Consider the following 14,005-nt stretch of genomic DNA (forward strand, 5'->3'; position numbering starts at 1 on the left):
GAGAAAAACACCATTTATTGTGCTTTATATAGAGTCATAAAATTTTCAAGTCTGTCAATTGAATTGGTTTTTTTGAATTCTCACAAGGGAAAGTGTTAAAGATAAATGTTTCAAATTCAAAAATACCCGCCAAGTAAGAGGGCGCTTATAATATAATATCATATCGATAACTTTTAAAATTTATATCGAAAACTAAACTTATAACCTGAAAAGCTGTCGAAGAAAGTTAATAAACACGAGGTTGATTTTCAATAAATATGGTTTATTTACTGGCCTAAATAACTAAAGAAGGAAAAGTTATAATAATGTATGTTATGTATGTTATATATGTTATGTATGTTATGTATGTTATGTATGTTATGTATGTTATGTATGTTATGTATGTTATGTATGTTATGTATGTTATGTATGTTATGTATGTTATGTATGTTATGTATGTTATGTATGTTATGTATGTTATGTATGTTATGTATGTTATGTATGTTATGTATGTTATGTATGTTATGTATGTTATGTATGTTATGTATGTTATGTATGTTATGTATGTTATGTATGTTATGTATGTTATGTATGTTATGTATGTTATGTATGTTATGTATGTTATGTATGTTATGTATGTTATGTATGTTATGTATGTTATGTATGTTATGTATGTTATGTATGTTATGTATGTTATGTCTGTTATGTATGTTACGTATGTTATGTATGTTATGTATGTTATGTATGTTATGTATGTTATGTATGTTATGTATGTTATGTATGTTATGTATGTTATGTATGTTATGTATGTTATGTATGTTATGTATGTTATGTATGTTATGTATGTTATGTATGTTATCTATGTTATGTATGTTATGTATGTTATGTATGTTATGTATGTTATGTATGTTATGTATGTTATGTATGTTATGTATTTTATGTATGTTATGTAAGTTATCACCCGGCACATTCGAGCCCCTCCCTTTGCTCAGCATTATTCGCCCCTACCACTACGCCCTGAACTCGACCCAGACTCTTAAACCCGAATCCACAACTTAAGCACAATTCCCAATATTCAAGTGCTGTGGGTTCAAGTACATCCGGCTATGTCGCAAGAGTGCAACTAAGTCACAAGTGTGCAACTATGTACGCTGACTAAAATGTTGCGGGAGAGCTGACACAAAACTATAAGTGTTACGCTGACTCTTGACACCGGATAGCTGACTCCACATCCGCCGACCCCACACACGCCGACACCACACACGCCGACACCACACACGCTGACGCCGCGTATAGAATTGGAGTGGGAGATCAGCCAATTCCGAACCGACGACCGGAGGGCCTCAACTCTGCGTAGTCAGTCTTCTCCGGACCTCTGAGCATCGAAGCTGAACCTGAACATCCTGAACCTAATCTACAGATTGTACCCTTAATATCCTACTCTCGATCTACTACACTAGTTTACAAATTTAAATGTAATCGAGTGAACCTTAAAATTGATGATTGTTTTATAGTAATTTGGGGTCGGAGAACACGAAAATGACATCCGTTTATTTTTCTTAAGAACCGTTTTTGAGATATTTTTGAAAATCGTGTTTTTGAGGTCCTTTTTCAGTTTTTTGGTAATATCTCATGAAAAAAACTGTTTACAAACAAAAAAAGGATATTGATTGACAGGTATTGAAGTAACGTTTACGTGGATATATAATATGTGCAGATTGAATCAAATCTCTGTAATGCACAAGCGAACAAAGTACAAAAATAGTGTCATTTTCGACCCATTGAAAAATTGAAATTTTCAAAATTGAAATTGAAAAATTGAAATTTTCAAAATTGGTCGAAAATGACACTATGTCGATTTCCTGAAACAATCTTTTAAGCCAAATTATTTCTTTTGCAGCTTCATTGGCTGCTACAATCTCAGCCTCTGTAGTAGAAATGGCCACCATGGCCTGCCTTCGACTTTTCCATGAAATTGCTCCTGAGGCAAACATGATGATGATCCCTAATGTAGATCTCCCAGTCTTCGTGCAACCACCATAGTCAGCATCGCTGTAGCATTCGAGGATTCCTTTCTTCTGTTTCCGATAGACTATCCCAACGTTGATTGTTCCGGAAATATAACGGAAAACCCTCTTAACTTGTGCAATGTTTTCTTTTGTAGGATTTTCAAGCGTTCTTGAAAGAAATCCGAAGCTGAAAGCCAAGTCTGGCCTAGTTCCAAGCATGAGGTACATGAGGGCTCCGATGGCTTTGCGATAAGGGAACGCAGTCGTCTCTGATTCTTTCCCTGTTGTCGTAATTTCCAAAGTCTTGAGAAGTGGGGTTGAAACAGCTTTGCAATCCGAGAATCTGAATCCCTCCAAAATCCTTGTGGCATATCCTTGTTGACTAATTTTTAGTCCATTTTCTTGTTTCTTGATTTCGAGTCCCAAGAAGCACTCAGCCTTGTTTGAGACAATTTTGAACTCTGATTTTAACTCGTCCAAAAATTCTTCCAAATCTTGCGTATCTGTTGCTGCGGCGAGTCCGTCATCTACGTAAACAACGAGTAGAATTTTTTTGCCATTTCTTTCCCTGACGTAGAGACATGGATCTGCCTCGCTGACTTTGAAATTGTGTTCCGCAGGAAACCTCCGAAGTGTTCTTGCCAACATCTCGGCCCTTGCTTAAGCCCGTAGAGACTATTCTTCAATCTGCAAACAAGCCCCTGTCCTTGCTCGTATCCCTCAGGTTGTTGCATGCAAATTTTCTTGTCGTCCAATTCACCGTAAAGAAAAGCTGTTGAGACGTCAAACTGGTAACTGGTTGTATTTGTCGATACTTCCGTCGGGGTGGGTTTTGACTCGATAGACCCACTTGCACGGAAGTGCTTTCGATCCTCTGGGGAGTCTTGTCAAGCTCCAAGTTTCATTCTGATTTAAAGAATCAATTTCCCTGTCCATTGCCTTTTTCCACTCGACGTTGCTGTTGATGGCTTCATGGAAGGAATCTGGACTCTCCGGCACAAAATTCTCGGCTGCTGCTACGTAGTCATCCATATGCTCCGGTCTCTTCAACTTCGAACGATCCCTCAACCGCATTGATTGCATTTTTCTCTTGTTGTTTTCTTCGTCAAAGCTTGTTTCTATTCCGGTTTCGTAATTGTCTTCGCTTCCTGTTTCGGCTGTGTCTTCACTCAAGTCTTGCTTCTGGAGTGTGTCTTCGTCCTCGCTCTTGTGCAAATTCGCGTCTTCTTCTTCCTTGTCTTCGTCCTTGCTCTGATGCAAGCTCACGTCTTCTTCTTTCTTGTCTTCTACGACATCCTTGGATCCAAAATTTTCCTTGAAATTTTACATCCCTCAACACGACTACTTTGTGCTTCTCTGGTAAGTAAATACGATACCTCTCATCGCCGTCGTAACCCACCAGGTACCCCTTTTCAGCTTTTTCGTCCATCTTCTTCCTTTTTTGGCATGGAATCCAAATCCGAATGCCGATCCTCAATACTCGTCTACGGATTCTTTGCAACAAGATTGGACTCTTCTGAAGGAGAAAAACACCATTTATTGTGCTTTATATAGAGTCATAAAATTTTCAAGTCTGTCAATTGAATTGGTTTTTTTGAATTCTCACAAGGGAAAGTGTTAAAGATAAATGTTTCAAATTCAAAAATACCCGCCAAGTAAGAGGGCGCTTATAATATAATATCATATCGATAACTTTTAAAATTTATATCGAAAACTAAACTTATAACCTGAAAAGCTGTCGAAGAAAGTTAATAAACACGAGGTTGATTTTCAATAAATATGGTTTATTTACTGGCCTAAATAACTAAAGAAGGAAAAGTTATAATAATGTATGTTATGTATGTTATATATGTTATGTATGTTATGTATGTTATGTATGTTATGTATGTTATGTATGTTATGTATGTTATGTATGTTATGTATGTTATGTATGTTATGTATGTTATGTATGTTATGTATGTTATGTATGTTATGTATGTTATGTATGTTATGTATGTTATGTATGTTATGTATGTTATGTATGTTATGTATGTTATGTATGTTATGTATGTTATGTCTGTTATGTATGTTACGTATGTTATGTATGTTATGTATGTTATGTATGTTATGTATGTTATGTATGTTATGTATGTTATGTATGTTATGTATGTTATGTATGTTATGTATGTTATGTATGTTATGTATGTTATGTATGTTATGTATGTTATGTATGTTATGTATGTTATGTATGTTATGTATGTTATGTATGTTATGTATGTTATGTATGTTATGTATGTTATGTATGTTATGTATGTTATGTATGTTATGTATGTTATGTATGTTATGTATGTTATGTATGTTATGTATGTTATCTATGTTATGTATGTTATGTATGTTATGTATGTTATGTATGTTATGTATGTTATGTATGTTATGTATGTTATGTATGTTATGTAAGTTATCACCCGGCACATTCGAGCCCCTCCCTTTGCTCAGCATTATTCGCCCCTACCACTACGCCCTGAACTCGACCCAGACTCTTAAACCCGAATCCACAACTTAAGCACAATTCCCAATATTCAAGTGCTGTGGGTTCAAGTACATCCGGCTATGTCGCAAGAGTGCAACTAAGTCACAAGTGTGCAACTATGTACGCTGACTAAAATGTTGCGGGAGAGCTGACACAAAACTATAAGTGTTACGCTGACTCTTGACACCGGATAGCTGACTCCACATCCGCCGACCCCACACACGCCGACACCACACACGCCGACACCACACACGCTGACGCCGCGTATAGAATTGGAGTGGGAGATCAGCCAATTCCGAACCGACGACCGGAGGGCCTCAACTCTGCGTAGTCAGTCTTCTCCGGACCTCTGAGCATCGAAGCTGAACCTGAACATCCTGAACCTAATCTACAGATTGTACCCTTAATATCCTACTCTCGATCTACTATCAACCAAATTGTTAAACTAAGAAGCGAATAATAAATTGTAACTACACATCGAACCATGAATGGAGTACTCATTATCAGGTGACCAACCATTGGACACCTTAACTGGCGCCCGAGCGGGTAAGTAGAGTGAGTGTATTGCGAGTGCTGAAAAGTGTTTTCCCAAGAAAAAATCAATCGAAATGTACAAACATAGAAATCCTTCTCGAAAAAAAAAAAAAAAAAGAAAAATATTCTTCGTTTTGTCCCCAAACAAAATTCTTTCCCCAAAATAAAATAAAATTAAGAATGAATAGGAAAAAAAGTTTCCCAAAATAAAGCAAAAAAAGGGGAAAAATGAATAGTGAAAAATTTAAAAGAAATTTTTCCCAAAATAAAATAAAAAAAAAGGGGAAAAATGAATGGTAAAATATTTAAAAAGTGTAGAAATTTTTCAAAAAAAAGGGAAAAATGAATAGTGAAAAATTTAAAGGTGTAGAAATTTTTCCCAAAATAAAATAAAAAAAAAGGGGAAAAATGAATAGTGAAAAAGTTAAAAGTGTAGAAATTTTTCCCAAAATAAAATAAAAAAAAAGGGGAAAAATGAATGGTAAAAAATTTAAAAAGTGTAGAAATTTTTCAAAAAAAAAGGGAAAAATGAATAGTGAAAAATTTAAAGGTGTAGAAATTTTTCCCAAAATAAAATAAAAAAAAAAAAGGGAAAAATGAATGGTAAAAAATTTAAAAGTGTAGAAATCTTTCCCAAAATGAAATAAAAAAAAGGGGAATAGTAAAAAGTTTAAAAGTGTAGAATTTTTTCCCAAAATAAAATAAAAAAGAAAGGGAAAGTGAATAGGAAAAAGTTTTAAAGTGTAGAAATCTTTCCGAAAATTAGAGGAAAAAAAAGAAGGAAAAGTATAGAAGCGAAGTAACGAGGGGTTTTTTTGTTTTTTCTTTCAAAAAATAAAAGAATAAAATCAAGAATAAAAGTAAGTAAGAATAACGTAAAGTTTTTCAGAGTAGAACAAAAGTGAGGAAGATGGTTGGGAAAAGTGTAAAAACAAGCGTTGGGAAAAACGTAGTTTTTTTAAAAAAAAAAAAAAAAGAGGAAAAAAATAATAAAGGAAAAATGAAAATTTAGATAGGGGAAGACGAGAATAAAAAGCATTTCCTCTAAATAAAAAAATATAAAAGAATAAAATTTTTTTTTAGATAGGGGAATTTTTAGAGAGGTAGAGGATTTTTTCCTTAAGGTATAAAGAGGTAAAAGAAAGTAAAAATAAAACATTAAGGTATGGGAAAAGAGCAGGTAATTTAAGAACGAAAATAAGAATGAAAATTAAAAATGAAATCAAAGAATTACGAAATATGAAACAAAATTAAAAAGAAAAGGAAGAAAAATATGTGTTGTAATAAAATAATGAAGTAATTACCCACCGCGGCGGTTTGCTACCATAGCATATTCGCGGGTGCTAAAATATTGCTTCATATAAAGAAATAAGAGAACCACCGCGAAGACATTCGCGAGTGGCAAGAATTATAATAAAAAAAAATATAAAAAAGGGTTGTGTTGTGTTACAAAATAAAAGAAACGGAATTACCCACTGCGGCGGTTTGCCACTGGCATATCCGCGAGTGCTAAAATATTACCGTGTATAAAAAAATAAGAGAACCACCGTGAGCACATTCGCGTGTGGCAAGAAAAATAAACTAACAAATAAAGATAAAATGGTGTGTGGCAACCTGCTGGAAACGCTAAGAGGTGTGGAATGCACCCAAAAAAAGCTGCCCAGTGGGTTGTGTGAGCAACCGTACCTGAGTAGGCCTGCGGGCTAAAACGGAACAATACGGACCACCGCGCCAAAAAAATACAAAACACAAGACAAACCCGAAACCAGAATTTACAACACACAAAACAAAAAGAAAAACTAAAACGAAACAAAAAGAAAAACTAAAACGAAACAAAAAAAAACTGAAAGTATGCAGCAAAAAATAAAATTAAGGTATGCAACAAAAAAGGAAAATTAAAAGTATGCAATATACGCAACAAAACAGCACCCGTAATACACACTCACTCTACACCCTATTACAATTAGATAATATTATATTCTGATATTCCTCATATTTAAAAAAATTTCCTTTTCTAATTATCAGAAGAATTTGAAGACGAACACGAGCACTCGAATATCAACACACAAACACTTGTAAAGGGTGAGTAAAGCGCTTCCTCCCTTCCTCCTCAGAAGATAAAAATTCAAATACCATTTACGAATACCAAAAATTATATTCCAAATAAAAAACAAATATTAAAAATTATATTGTAAGAAGAAAAACAAAAAATTCAAACACCATTTACGAATACCAAAAATTATATTCCAAATAAAAAACAAATATTAAAAATTATATTATAAGAAGAAAAACAAAAATTCGAACACCATTTACGAATACCAAAAATTATATTCCAAATAAAAAACAAATATTAAAAATTATATTGTAAGAGGAAAAACAAAAAATTCAAACACCATTTACGGGTACCAAAAATTATAAAAACAAATATTAGAAATTATATTATAAGGAACAAGAACAAAAACAAAAATTACAACCATCATTTACGAATACTAAGAATTATATTTCAAAATTTTTTATTGCTTACTTACGTACTATTTTTTTATACGACTTACACGTCATTCTCTTGGGACCCCTTGGCATAGGTCTGTAGTATTTTTTCCTAAATAAAACATTTTCCCCTTCCTCTTGAAATGGAAGAAATCAAGGCCACCCTGCAGAAATTCGACGAGAGCCTTAAGACCCTCTTAGATCAGGTTGTAGCAGTTAAGGAAGATATTAGGAAAGTCGGAACGAGGGTAGCTACACTCGAGCAAGACCATGAAAGACGTAATCCCGCGGTGATCCAACCCGTTCCCCTGGTCCGTCCGTGCACTGAATGAAACTGAAGAAAACTACGCTACCATAGAGAAAGAAATGCTCGCGATAGTATGGGCATTAGATAATCTCAGATCTTATCTCTATGGCGCGGGGTCAATCAAAGTATACACCGATCACCAACCACTTACGTACGCGTTGAGCAATCGCAACTTCAATGCGAAACTCAAGCGATGGAAGTCGCGAATTGAAGAATATGGCTGCACAATTTCTTATAAGCCCGGTAAATCCAACGTCGTCGCCGACGCCCTTTCGCGTATCACGACGCAAGTTAACTACCTCGGGTCAACTACGTGCACTGCCTCTGAAACTGACTCCTTGGCCACCGTTCACAGTGCGCTTGAGGATGCCTCTCAATTGATACCTCATGTAGAAGCACCAATCAATGCGTTTAGGAATCAGCTGGTTTTTGATGAAAACCAGCTTGAGTACTCATGCGAGCACCCGCATGTTGGTTATGTCCGTCACTTAATCCCACTTAACGACGAGACCATGTCCAGTCTAGTAAACATTCTCGGAAAATATTTAAAACCCTCCATAATTAATGGAGTAAAGATTGCCGAGACTTACCTCCCATCCTTCCAATCTACATGCTTTGAGAATTTTAAGCTATATAAAATTCGAATAACGCAGAGATTGGTAAAGGATTTGTCCGATTCGGAGCAAATCTCCGAGATAATAGAAAGGGAACATCGCAGGGCCCACAGAGGTCCAAAGGAAGTCACCATCCAAATTCTGGAGAAATTCTATTTTCCCAGAATGGCAAGTACGGTTCGTGCTCAGTTGTCATCGTGCGACTGCTGCAAACGATTTAAATACGAGCGTCATCCCAATAAACCAGAATTGCAACCGACACCCATCCCAACCTACCCATGCGAAATATTGCATATCGATGTGTTCACCTTAGAAAAGAAAGTTTATCTAAGTTGTATTGACAAATTTACGAAATTCGCCAAACTTTTTCCCCTACAATCCAAGGCATCAATTCACCTCCGCGAAACATTGTTAGAGGCCCTTCATTACTTTACGGTGCCTAGAATGATAGTGTCGGACAACGAAAGGGGTCTCCTTTGTCCGACGGTACTAAACTATCTCCGAACATTGGAGATAGAATTATATTATACCCCTACTCAGAAGAGTGAAGTCAACGGCCAAGTGGAAAGATTTCATTCAACCTTCTTGGAAATTTACCGGTGTTTAAAATTCGAACATCCCAAATTCACAAGTGCACAGTTAGCACTGATCGCTGTAGACAGATACAACAACTCTGTCCATTCAGTGACAACCAAAAAGCCCGTTGACCTATTTTTGAACCGCGCATCGCGCATTAATTATCAGGGATTATCAAACTTCAAGGAAAAAACACTTGAAGACGTTAGAGGCCTGATCGAACGAAACCAGATTATGGCCAATATAGCGCATAATAAAAATAGGACCGAACCTAAACAATACGAGTCGGGGGATAAGGTTTTCGTCGCTAATAAGCAGATTAAAACGAAAGAAAAGCAACGTTTCAGACCAGAGGAGGTCCAGGAGAATCGTGAAGTGACAATAAAAACTAAATCAGGGAAAATCTTACACAAAGCAGACTTGAGGAATTGAAGAGCGCTTTACAACCCTCTATTTTTTAAGAAAAAAAAACAAAAAACACAAAAAACTTTTTATTTTTGACACTTTCACAAAACATTAAACGTAGAATAAGATATTACAAGTATGAATAGTATATACACGAGCTTTTCTTTCTTTCTTGATCAATGCCCTACAAGCCTCGCAATTATCGGTCTCGCGTCAGCCGCGCGCATATACAAATACAACGCACCCGTCGTACCCCTGCAACAAGGAGGAGTATGGCGCATCAACGGAATGTTCAAACTGGTTCACGTCATCGACATATCGAGGATGATGCAGCTAGTGGACGAAACTAGCCGGGATGCGGCAACCCTGCCGGATCAACGCATCAAAACTATAACGAGGCATTACCTGGAGCAGGCAGCGGAAGGGATGAACAGAGTAATGAGGCCAACAACACGCAGAGCTCGAGCGGTAAACTGGCTGGGTTCAGCCTGGAAATGGATAGCAGGATCACCGGATGCAGAGGACTGGAATGCGGTACTCAACTCGGAAAAGATGATCAACGAAAACAACAACCAGCAAATTCGGATCAACGCTCGACTCTTCGACGCAAGCCACAAATCGATTCAAGAACTAATTGATGTGGTAGCGAGAGTCAATGCGATTGACGGAGACCTCCACGCAGTTACAGCAACACTGCATAAGGCAATTATCCTGGCTGGCCAAGTGGCGGAAATCACGAGGGCCTGCCAACTTGCCAAAACGGGAGTGACGAATTCAAATCTTCTGGATCACGAGAAATTTAAACCATACCCACGGAAGTCAACGATCTCCCGTACCAAAACGCTGTGGAAGCAGTGGAATTTTCCCGGCCAACCATACTCTCCAATGGCACGACGCTACTATACATCCTGGCTCTCCCCAAAGTATCAAACAGGAGATACGAACTTGTACGCTTGTATCCAACAGTATCAGGCGGAAGACAAATAGTGCTCGAACACCACAAGTTCGCTCTGAACGGAGAGGAAACGTATGCAGTAGTGGGCAGCTGTTCCACCATCGGCAATATAACAGTCTGCCCAGAAGAGGATTTAATAGCCTTGGAGGAGAACTCATGCATTCCACGGCTCCTGAAGGGTGGCCATGCATCTTGCTCATACCTTCGGAGCAACGAAGAAGTCGTGCAGTTAGTTAAGGATCGGACATTATTCCTCTCCAATTATAATGGATCGCTTGCAACACCCGAAAGAGACTACCAACTGGAAGGGACGTACATAGTCCAGTTCAACAATGAAGTCGTCGCAGTCCGGAACCAAAACTTCACCGCCTATTCCGCAAATCACCCTATGGCCTTACCACCAGTACTGACCAACATTACGGTAGCTGGCTATAGACCTTCCCTTGGTTACGTTGATGACGTCAACACTCAAAACACACAGGCGATGTCTGGAGTTTCACAAGGCGTAACCTTTTCCTACGTTTTGGAGGCTTCACTAACACTAGTAGTCTTCTTGATCCTGTTCATCATCTGGAGAAAGCTGACCTCCACCGAAGGAATACCAACCACGAGGGTTATAACGGAAGACCTGGAGAACCCAAAGAGGACATCGACAACAGCCCACCATTCTGTTAATTGATCTGCGGGACGCAGACTTTTAGAGGGGGAGGAGTTATCACCCGGCACATTCGATCCCCTCCCTTTGCTCAGCATTATTCGCCCCTACCACTACGCCCTGAACTCGACCCAGACTCTTAAACCCGAATCCACAACTTAAGCACAATTCCCAATATTCAAGTGCTGTGGGTTCAAGTACATCCGGCTATGTCGCAAGAGTGCAACTAAGTCACAAGTGTGCAACTATGTACGCTGACTAAAATGTTGCGGGAGAGCTGACACAAAACTATAAGTGTTACGCTGACTCTTGACACCGGATAGCTGACTCCACATCCGCCGACCCCACACAAGCCGACACCACACGCTGACGCCGCGTATAGAATTGGAGTGGGAGTTCAGCCAATTCCGAACCGACGACCGGAGGGCCTCAACTCTGCGTAGTCAGTCTTCTCCGGACCTCTGAGCATCGAAGCTGAACCTGAACATCCTGAACCTAATCTACAGATTGTACCCTTAATATCCTACTCTCGATCTACTATCAACCAAATTGTTAAACTAAGAAGCGAATAATAAATTGTAACTACACATCGAACCATGAATGGAGTACTCATTATCAGATGACCAACCATTGGACACCTTAACTTGTATGTTATGTATGTTATGTATGTTATGTATGTTATGTATGTTATGTATGTTATGTATGTTATGTATGTTATGTATGTTATGTATGTTATGTATGTTATGTATGTTATGTATGTTATGTATGTTATGTATGTTATGTATGTTATGTATGTTATGTATGTTATGTATGTTATGTATGTTATGTATGTTATGTATGTTATGTATGTTATGTATGTTATGTATGTTATGTATGTTATGTATGTTATGTATGTTATGTATGTTAAGTCATAAGCATTTAATATTTAGGTCACAAGAACACGATTTACACATAACAAAGACACAAGTACAATAAATATATAATAAAGAAAATATTAACCTACATAAAACGATGAACATGAAAAAAGACCAAACACTACAGAAACAACAAACTGAAAAGCAGCAAGAACTGCTGACATTACAAGTTCATGCAACCGACAAAATATTGCAGAATTACACTTTCAAAATTGTTAATTTATCATTTTTATATTTTTGCTATATTTCCATTAATTTACCACTTAAGCAATATCTATGTATCGAATTAGCTATAAATATTGAACCTTTATATGAATAAAATCAGTCTCAGACAAATCTACTCTGAACTCAGTAATTTCTCCACGTCCAATTTGTTCAAGTGCAAGTTGCGGCAACAACCCAGCAATCGGTTTATGTACCCTTTGCTTCTATTCAAATATTTCAGATAAACATTTTGGTGACCCCGACGTGATCCTGCAAGCCCAGTGATCCTTCGAACAAAAGTCAAAAAGGAACGAATAGTGATTTCTATCGTTCCACAATAAAGATATCAGGAAGACTCCTGCTAAGAGAGCAACAGGATCTTCACAGCAGTGTGACGCTGTCCCTTTAATCGGTAGATTAAGGGCCCCACACCTCCCTCAGTTCATAAAAAAGGGTTCAGTTTCTTCGACCACTCTCGGTTGCGAGTTGGAGCGCATCCAGCTACTAATAGCAAATAAATCACTCCCAACGGTCAGAAACGAAGAACGAAAATATGGACAGGGAAAATATTGCCCCCAAAATTATTATAGAGCCAGCCGTTGAAGAGGCGAGCGCTCAAGGCCTCCTAGATGCCCAGCAAGAAATTGGGCAGGAGATCGCAAGATGCATCCGGAATTATAAAAAGGATGGGCCGAATCGAAAACAAAAGGCATCATATTTCCAAACAAAGCTATACATTCTCGAAGAGGCTTGGGAAAGGTTCGGCGAAAATGATGAAAAAATTCAAGGAACGGCCAGGACCGAAAGCTACATCAAGTATGCTGAGGACCTCCGGACCAGTTGCATGAAATATGCGGCAACTTTCGAAAGCAGCCGTGACAAGCTGATGCAAGGCACAAGTCGAAAGGAAGAGGCTCAAGAACAAGTAGAAAATCAAGTTCAAGAGCAATCTCCACTCGTAGTTCCCATGGATAAACGATTAGCCGGATTATGTCGACGCCAAGGAGAACTTTTAGAGTCCGTAAGCGGTGCCTTACGAGAGTTTAAGGCATCCGGGGGAGGCCCAGGAGACTTACTAAAAACTTTATGGGCTCAGGTCCAAGAGATCCACTTGACAGTCTACGAGGAATTCGAAAACCCGATAGACAGTGGATATAACAAGCAGGCATACCTACAACTGCAAGCAGAGGTGCAGAATGCACTTATGGCAAAGGTTATACCTACTACAAATAGCATTGATATGCAAATGCCCCGGATAAACATTCCAAAATTTGATGGGGATGCAATGAAATGGAAACAATTCCATGATTTATTTTCCTGTATGGTTCATGATACTAACATGCCATCAGTGAAGAAAATGTGGTACCTAAAATCCGCTCTCTCGGGAAATGCGGAGAGATTAATACGCCACATCGAGCTAAATGAGGACAACTACTTACATGCATGGCGCATAATAGTTGGGTCATATGACAATCCTCGGCTCATCGCGAATACAGTTATTCGTCGGCTACTTCATCAGAGCCCGGTCTCTGACAGTGCCAAATCAATACAGGAGCTATACATAACAACTCTGGAAACCCTTGCGTCATTAAAGGGACTAGGCATCAATGTATCCACATGGGATGCATTTTTGGTGGTGTTGCTGACCGACAAGCTTGACATGACTAATAGAAGTCTATTTGAGCAGACAGTTGGTAATTCAGTAGAGATCCAGCCGCTACAAGTAATGCTGGAATTCTTAGAGCAAAGAATCAGAGTCTTGAGCTCAGGAAAGCCAACGGCAGCATTTAAAAGAGAGCCGAAAAATCTAGCGTGTGCGTCCAGCACGTCAGATAAACAGTCATTATGCTACTATTG

General features: G+C 38.1%; 1 protein-coding gene across 4 annotated transcripts in view; it reads right to left on the reverse strand.

Annotated features, from left to right (window-relative positions):
- LOC6505343 (43 kDa receptor-associated protein of the synapse) overlaps positions 1 to 14,005 on the reverse strand; it is a 566,987-nt gene that overhangs the window by 152,191 nt on the left and 400,791 nt on the right. The gene's annotated exons all lie outside the window — the stretch shown is intronic.

This window comes from Drosophila ananassae, assembly GCF_017639315.1.
Source record: "Drosophila ananassae strain 14024-0371.13 chromosome 4 unlocalized genomic scaffold, ASM1763931v2 tig00000054, whole genome shotgun sequence".
NCBI classification, from domain to species: domain Eukaryota; kingdom Metazoa; phylum Arthropoda; class Insecta; order Diptera; family Drosophilidae; genus Drosophila; species Drosophila ananassae.